General features: G+C 39.2%; 1 protein-coding gene and 1 pseudogene across 2 annotated transcripts in view; both read right to left on the reverse strand.

The window, feature by feature from the left end:
- Positions 1–9,406, reverse strand: part of SPATS2 (spermatogenesis associated serine rich 2) — a 164,312-nt gene that overhangs the window by 140,910 nt on the left and 13,996 nt on the right. The gene's annotated exons all lie outside the window — the stretch shown is intronic.
- The window catches only part of LOC138164670 (small ribosomal subunit protein uS19 pseudogene), a 10,914-nt pseudogene continuing 6,343 nt past the window's right edge, over positions 4,836–9,406 (reverse strand).

The raw sequence follows: 9,406 nt of genomic DNA on the forward strand, positions 1-9,406 counted from the left end.
AATGTTGAAAACTAAAAATAAATCAATTGAAAACTGTAAAAAAAAAAAAAGATAGAAATCTATCTTGTCCTACAAGAAAGTAAGGGGAAAGGGATAAGGGGTGGGGTGTGATAGAAGGGAAGGCAGACTGGGGGAAGGGGTAATCAGAATGCATGCCCTCTTGGGGTCGGGGGAGGGGAGAGATGGGGAGAAAATTTGGAACTCAAAATCTGGTGGAAATGAATGTTGAAAACTAAAAATAAATTAATAAAATAAATAACAATAGTGATGCTGAGAATGCTGCTTATATAGGCTACCTAGGTGTGGTGAAATATATGTGTACATGTGTCAACAGACTTTTAACATGCAATGACTATCTTTTGATTTATGGCAATACCATGTAGCTACTGGTAGAATCTGTCAACAATAGGGAGCTTACAGAGTTTAGTTGAAGCATGCCATTTCCTAGCATACACAGTAATGCTTCATTCTTTCAAGCTCAGTTTCAGTGTACCAGTTTCTTCTACTCAACCTCCTTATGAGTATGCTAATTGATCCTTCAGCAGCTGATTATTCCTCCATGATTCTGTAAAGTAGAACTTTAGCACCAAAGTAGAACAGTATGCACCAATTTAGTGTTGGTGGATTGTGTATTTTAAAACAATAAGAATGTAATAGCTTACATTTCTAGAGTATCTTAAGGATTGCAAAATATATTATTTCATTTGATTATCACAACAGGTAAGTACTATTACTATCCCCATTTTACAGCTGAGGAAAACTAAGACTAATTTAAGTAGTTTGGCCAGGGTCACACAGCTTATGTCTGAGTAAGGATTCAAATTCAAGTCTTCCTTACTTGAAATCCAGCACTCTATGTACTACACCACTTAGAGGGGTTTTTTATTATTGAAGAGTGACTATTGGTCAAAAGTGATTTAACTGAAACTGTTCAACAAAATAAGGCAGGGTTATATAACAGGTCCAATGTTATTCAACCTATTTTTTTGCAAACATACCCAAGGAACTTGGAAACTCAATAAATTACAGATATAATCAGCAAAACCCTCTGAAACAATTACGTAGGAAGTTCTGAATACTGATAAACGCTCTGGCAGCACACAGAAGACATTAAAAACGGTAGTTTTACAGAACTAGAACTTGAAATTAATCTGGAAACTAAAGCCTCAAACCAGTCTACCCAAGGAAACCCCATCTTGGCCAAAAATTTATACCAGCAATGCACAACTAAATTTTTCTTCCTGGATATCATACCATCTAACAAATGGTACAGACAGAAGCAGAAAAAAAAAAAACTAGCATGCCTTCTAGGAGAGGGTTGGAGTATGGTGCTATCATGGGACCAAAGCCAAACTCAGATAACAGTATATGCAACAGTCCTCTTTATGAGATTTTGACATGCCACATAAACTAAATCTTTCCCCTTTCTAAACTTCCCTATTACTATATAGAAGACAGCATGATCCCTCTCAGTCCCTTAGGCTTGCAACCTAGGAGTCATATTGGATTTCTCTCAACAACCCCCCCCCTCCCATCTAATCTGTTGCCAAGGCCTGTCAGTTTCACCTTTGCACCTTCTCTAATATGCCCCCTTTTCTCCTCTTACATGGCTACCATTCTAGTGTAGGCCCTCATTCCCTCATGCCTGGATAAGTATAATATCCTCCTGGTAGCTGCCTCAAGAATCTCCCAACTACAAACTATCCTCTATTAAGCCACCAAAATGATTTTCCTAAGTCATAGGCCCAACTATTTCATAACTCTATTTAGTAAAGTCCAGTGGCTCCATGTGAAATAAATATCCTCTGTTTAGGAATCAAAGCCCTTTATAACCCAGACCTACCCTCCACCCACATTTCTAGTCTTCTTTATACCACCCAAATATGCTCTGACTCAGTGACACTGGCCTCCTGCTGTTCCATGAACAAGATACTTCATCTGTTGGCTCGGCATTTTCTCTGGTGGTCCCTCATGCCTGGAATGCTCTCTCATCTCCATCTCCTGGTTTCCCTGGCTTCCCTTAATTAAGCCTCAACTACAATTCCATTTTCTACAAAGAAAACTTTTCCCAATCTTTCCTAAGACAAGCAATTTTATATGTTATGCAAGTGCAGTCATGCAAAACACATTTCCATATTAATCATGTTGTGAAGAAGACACAGACACCCCCCCAAAATGAAAATAATAAAGTGAAAAATAGTATGCTTCAATCTGCATTGACTCCATCAGTTCTTTCTCTGGAGATGGGATAGTATTTTTCATCCTAAATCCTTCAGAATTATCTTGGATTTCTGTATTGCTGAAAATTGCTGTTATTCACAGTTGATCATCATACAATATGATGAACGTGGGGTATTGCCCTTATTGATTTGCTTCAATTTCTTGGGCTCAGATACTCAAATGGATCTGCAGTCTCACTGATTTAGTTCCTTCAGTAATAAAGATCACAACCCACCCATGACTGCTAATCTCATGTGACCTGATATCCATATCCTTCTATAAATTTGCTTCAAGGGGTTTTTATGTGGCTTCTGCTATGAAAACATGTATGTCATGCTGACGGAGAAGCCTGCTATAAAGTGCCAATTGTAAACTGTGCCTGTAATAAAAAGCAACAGCATGGAATTTATTGTCTGAAATTTTCTCACATTTTACTTAAGTTTAGTTGGGTAAAGAAGGTATATGACCACCAAATGGTGATACTAAAGACTAAGTCTTAGGAAGGGAACACAATAAGGAGAATCACTTCTCTGCATTCACACATCCACCATTCATCACAAATATTAGAATGTTTTAGGTGTGCCAAGTACCATGTAGCAGAACATATGCAAGAAATGTTCCCTAGTACCTGCTACTACATATAATCTACCAGACAACACAAAGCATTCACTCACACACAAAATAATTCATAGTATATACCTTGGTTAGAGTGCCAGGCCTGAATTAAGGAAGACCTGAATTCAAATTCAACCTCAGATACTTACTAGCTGTGTGACCCTGGGTAAGTCGCTTAACCCTTTTGCCTCAGTTTCCTCACCCATAAAATAAGCTGCAGAAGGAAATGGCAAACCATGCCAGTATCTTTGCCAAGAAAACCCCAAAAGGAGCCACAAAGAGTCAGACACGACTGAAAAATGGCTAAACAAAAACAACCAAGCACAAAGTTAGCATCCAAGTTCTGTTATTTATTCTATATGTGATCTTGGTTAAGTCATTTAATGTCTCTGGGTCTCAGTTTTTTCATTTGTAAAATAAAGGGACTGGCCTAGGTGACCTCAGGTTTCTTCCAGTACTAGGCCTCTAATGCCATAAAAAAAGGAATTAAGAAAAACATGGAAAGATATGCCTGTACAAACACTGTGAAAAAAGCAAAACCAGAACAATAGACAACGATTACCAGAATAGAAACAGTAAGAGCACAAATAAAAATATCACTTAAAAGAAACCATACTCTGAGAAATGGGGAGAAAAACAGTCCCTGAGAACAAAAAATGAAACACTCCCCTCTTGGCAGAAAAGCTATTAAGGAGGAGGTTTCCAAAAGGCTATTAAGAAGGAGCCTTGCAAGAAGGACGGAATAACATGGATAAAAGCACAGAGATAGGGCATGTTGGAGAGATACTAAAGACAAGAGTTTGGATGGCATGTGGGGAAATAAGGGAAGGATAAAAATAATTATGGAAAGCAGGCAGTGGGGAACCATTCAAATTTTTGAGTAAAGGATATGATGAAAACAAGTTCCAGGAAGATTAATCTAGCAATGGTGTCCAGAGAATACATGAAGGAGAAAAGAACAAAAGCAGAGACAAAGTAGAAGGTAATGATTCAAGACTGAAATTAGGGTCTACAGGAGGACAGCAATAGTAGAAAGCAAACAAAGGGATGACATTAAGAGAAAGGGTGACATGTTAATTAAGGCAGAGTACTGGCTATGTCACTCTCCTGCTTAAAACAGGTCAGTGATTTATCACTCTAGGACAAAATACAATCTGCTCAGCCTGGTATTTAAAGGACTCCACAATTGTGGCTCCCACCTACCTTTCCAGACATTCTCTCTTATCACTCCCTTGAATGTACTCAATATTCTAGCTAAACTGACCTACTAGCCACTCTTCAAACTCTACAATCTAATGATTTTACATAAGCTGTACCTATGATTCCTAGAATGAACTCTCTCCTCACTTACAACTCTTCCTTCAAGGTTTAGCTCAGGAACTACTCCCTACACAGTTTACTCTGAACTACCACTCTCTCCCACCCTCACAGCAGTTACTCCTTTCTCCCTCTTCAAAATATAACATATTTACTTAAGTAGGTACATGGTTTAGCCCCCCCCCCCCCAGGAGAACATAAACTCCTAAGACTTTTGGGATACCCCGTATTTGAAAATGATTACATAAAAACAAAAAGCAGCAATAAAAAATATGTGTCTTACAATTAACAGGAAATGCAAGATAGGATCTGGGAGAAAGTTCAGCACAAGTTATATGGATTGGAGACTCATAAGAATATAGAACTTTGACAATAAGGTATAAAGAAGAACTTAAGTAGAAGTCAAAACCTTGGGAAATGCTCACTCTTGGAGGTCAAAATAAGCAGCCACGGAAGAAAATAAAGAAACTGGTCACAATAGTCGGGAGTATCACAGACTTAAAGTAACCAAAGGAGGAATTTCAAGGAAAAGGCCTCTAATATAAAATACTATAAATGTAGTTAAAGGAAGATGAAAATTGAGAAAGTAGCAATAGCTTCTCCTGTTTTCCAGTGTAAAAATGAAGAGATGATTTCAAAGCAATCTAGGAAGACTTGTATACAGTGTAACAAAGTGAAATGAGAAGAGCCCAGAGAATAATTTATTAATAACATTGTTGCAACAAAATACAATTAATAACCTTATTGTAATAATGTATAAAAACACTGTAAAGAAACACCACCTTGAAAGACTTATTAAGAATTCTTTTTTATAAAGAATTTTCTTGTTTTTATTGTTAGGATTCGGGTTATTGGAGAGGGATGAAACAAGAGGAGTGGGTGGCTCCAACACCCGGTTGGTCATATTTTACAGGCTTGTAGGTGATAGAGAATTTGCCCAGGTAGTGTCCAGTCATCTCGGGCTTAATTTCTACCTGAGTGAAGGTCTTGCCATTATAGACGTCCACCATACTTCCCACCATCTCAAGCAGGATAATTATGTCTCGAAGGTGTGTCTTCACTACCTCAGGCTTTTCCATAGGAGGTGCCTCCTTCTTAGCCTTCCTCAGACGCTTCAGGAGGAAATGCTGTTTGCACCTCAGACCCTTGTTGAGTCACCGTCACTGTCTAGTGCTGTAAAACTGTATGAGCTGTTCATAGGACATGTCCAGCAGCTGATCCAGGTCCACGCTGAAGTAGGTGAACTTCCGGAAGGTTTGCTTCTTCTTCTGCTCCACTTCTGCCATCATGTCTGCTGTTAGGAAAAGACCATGCCCGATTGCACCAAAAGACTTATTAAGAATTCTGATCAACGTATACCAGTGGTGTCAAATTCAAAAGAGAAATTGATTTTCAATTGACTTAGAAAACTACAAATTGGAGTGGCTAGGTGGCTCAGTGAATAGAACACTGGCCCTGAGTTCAAATCTGACTTCAGACACAACAAAAAAACTACCCATGTGACCTTCGGCAAGTCACTTAACCCCAATTGCCCTACCTTTCCCCCTCTAAAAAAAAAAGCCAAAAAAAAGAAAAAGAAAACTACAAATTAACATTATCTGTGTTATACTGTATTTTTTTAAAACTGCTGTTAAATATTTCCCAATTATGTTTCACTGTGGCTTCACTCAAGTTTTCTTGCCAGTCCCAAGCATGTTTAATACCTTTGAAGTACAAAACCACAATTCCAGAAAAAAAAAATTTTAATTAAAATTAATTTTAAAAATTTTTAAAGAATTCTGTCGGGGTCAGAGCCAAGATGGTGGCGTAGAAGCAGGAAAACCCTGTGAGATCCCCCCATAGACACCTCAAATACATATAAAATATGACTCTAAACAAATTTTAGAGCTACAGAACCCATAAAGTGACAGAGAGAAACAAATATCCTGCCGAAGGGTAGTCCAGCAGGCCTACAGGAAGGATCCATCGCAGTGTGCTGGAAGCTGAGACTAGCCCTGCATGAGCCTGCGGTTTTAGCCACAGGGCGGCCCCACCAGCAGCAACTGGAATGGACTTCGGGAGAGTGAATAACCAGCAGCTGTGGCAGTTTCCAGAATTATCAACCCATAAATGCCAAAGACAAAGTAAAAGGTCAGTGTAGAACTCTTTTGGAACTGGGAGGGACAGAGGAGCATGGTACGGCCCCTGCCCCTGGGCGAGAAGTGGCGGAGGCAAGTGACTGCTTCAGAGCTCCTAGCCTGCAGATCATAGGGGGACCAAGCAACCATTCAGAGGGTAATTGCTCTTGCTTTAACCTACTTGGATCTGGATCACTGTCTGGAGTAAGGGTCCTGGGGTGTGTGGCCAGTGGGCCAGATCTTGTGGGGGCTGCAGAGAGGGCACCCAACTAATAGCTCCAGCATCTGGGAAAACCCCAGCAATTTGGGACAAAGCTCTCCTCTCTGGAAGCAGAGTTCTACTGTGGCAAAGAGCTCAAAAGTCAAGTAACTGGGTGGCAACATGAGCAAGCAAAGGAAGCAAAGCAAGCACAGCAATCAATCCTTAGATTCCTTTTTGGAGGACAAAAAGAACCAAAGCATGGAATAGGAGGAAGACAATGAAGTCAGAACTCCTGCACCAAAAGTTTCCAAGAAAAATATGAACTGGTTAGAGGCCAAGAAGGAGCTCAAGAAGGATTTTGAAAATCAAGTAAGAGAAGTGGAGGAAAAATTGGGAAGAGAAATGAGAACAATGCAAGAAAATCATGAAAAGTAAGTCAACAAACTGACTAAAGAAAATAACACCTTGGGGCGGCCAGGTAGCACAGCGGGTAAGAGCACCAGCTCCAGTGTCAGGACGACCTGGAGATCGAATCCCGGGCTCAGACACTTAGCACCCACCCAGAAACTCCTGGCCATGTAACCTTGAGCAAGTTACTTAACCCCAATTGCTTAGGGGTGGCCAGGTGGCTCAGCGAGTAAGAGCACCGGCTCCAGTGTCGGGATGACCTGGATCAAATCCGGGCTCAGATACTCAGCACCACACCCAGAAATAACTGGCCGTGTAACCTTGAGCAAGTTACTTAACCCCGATTGCTTAAAAAAAAAAAAAAGAAAATAACACCTTAAAAAATAGGCTAACTCAAATGGCAAAAGAGGCCCAAAAAGCCAATAAGGAGAAGAATGCCTTAAAAAGTCGAATTTGCCAGATGGAAAAAGAATTGCAAAAGCTCACTGAAGAGAATATTTCCTTCAGAATTAGACTGGAGCAAATGGAAGCTAATGACTTTATGAGAAATCAAGATCTATTAAACAGATCCAAACAAATGAAAAAATAGAAGGCAAAGTGAAATATCTCATTGGAAAAACCACTGAGCTGGAAAATAGATCCAGGAGACATAATTTAAAAATTACTGGACTATCTGAAAGCCATGATCAAAAAGAGAGCCTAGAAATCATCCTTCAAGAAATTCTCAAGGAAAAATGCCCTGATATTTTAGAAACAGAGGGCAAAACAGAAACTGAAAGAATTCACCCTTCACCTCTTTTCAAGATCCCAAAAAGAAAACTCCTAGGAATATTATAGTCATGTACCAGAGTTCCCAGATCAAGGAGAAAATATTACAAGCAGCCAAGAAGAAACAATTTGAATATTGTGGAAATACAATAAGGAGATAACACAAGATCTAGCAGCTTCTACATTGAAGTATCAAAGGACCTGGAATATAATATTCCAGAGGTCAAAGCTAGGATTAAAACCAAGAATCACCTACCCAGCAAAACTGAGTACAATGTTTCAGGGGAAAATATTGTCATTCAATGAAATAGAGAACTTTCAAACATTCTTGATGAAAAAACCAGAGTTGAGTAGAAAATCTGACATTCAAATACAAGAAGCAAGAGAAGCATGAGAAGGTAAATAGGGAAAAGAAATCATAAAGAACTTATGAAAGTTGAACTATTTACATTCCTACATGGAAAAACGATAATTGTAACTTATGAAACTTTTCTCAGTATGAGAATAGTTGAAGGGAATATATATATATGTACACATATGGGTATATGAATACATATGTGAGTGTGTGTATATATGTGTACAGTTATACACAGACAGAGGGCACAGGATCAATTGAATAGGAAGGGATGATATTTTTAAAATAAAATTAAGAGGTCAGAGAGGAATATAATGAGAGACAGGGAGAGACAGAATAGGATAAATTATCTCATATAAAAGAGGCAAGGGAAAACTTACAACAGAGGGGAAGAACAGGAAGGCAAAAGGGAATGGGTCAACCTTACTCTCACTGAATTTGGCTTAAGGAAGACATACACACTAAATTAGGTATCTTACCCTACAGGAAAGGAGGGGGGAAGGGGATAAGAGGGGGGGATTATAGAAGGGAAGGCAGACTGTGGGGGAGGGTAGTTAGAAGCACACACTTTTAAAAAGGGACAGGGTCAAAGTAGAAAATAGAATAAGTGGGGGGCGGGATAGGATGGAGGGAAATATAGTCATTCTTTCACAATATATCCACTATGGAAATGTTTTGCGTAACTACACATGCACAACCTATATTGAATTGCTTATCTTCCCAGTAAGGGTGAGTGACAAGGGAAGAAGGGAAAGAATCTGGCATTCAAAGTTTTAAAATCAAATGTTTAAAATAAAAAAAAAAAAAAGAATTCTGTCCACCTTCTGACGGAAAGTTGATGGACTTTACAGATGTACAGATGTACAGAATGAGTCATACAATATAGGAAATTTTTAACTATGTATACTTGTTACTTTTCTTTTTTAATTGTGAAAAGAAGGTGAAAGGGAATGGGACAGGAGGGGCTAGAAAAGGTTACCAAAAGAAAAGAGTATCACTGAATCTTTTTAAATGCATGGAAGAGAATAGAAAACACAAACAAGTAGGACAGGTTTGAAGTTATATTAAAGGTATTGTGTTGTGTTCTTCCCTGTTTTCTGAAGAGGACCGATGACATCTAGGGTGATGTCTTGACTTGGGAATTGGATTTAAGTGAGGCAGAATTGCACAGTCATCAGCCTCGCTCTTTCTCTCTTAAAGTCATTTAATGCCAGTAGCAAAACAAAACTCAAGAAGATTGGTGATGGGGGCAGCTAGGTGGTGCAGTGAATAGAGCACTGGCCCTGGAATCAGGAGGACCTGAGTTCAAATCCGGCCTCAGACACTTAACACAAAAAACTAGCCGTGTAACCTTGGGCAAGTCACTTAACCCCAACTGCCCTCCAAAAAGCAAAAAAAAAAAAA

This window comes from Petaurus breviceps, unplaced genomic scaffold, assembly GCF_028583685.1.
Source record: "Petaurus breviceps papuanus isolate PSGF00001 unplaced genomic scaffold, PetGlider_PUasm1.0 191, whole genome shotgun sequence".
Taxonomy (NCBI): domain Eukaryota; kingdom Metazoa; phylum Chordata; class Mammalia; order Diprotodontia; family Petauridae; genus Petaurus; species Petaurus breviceps.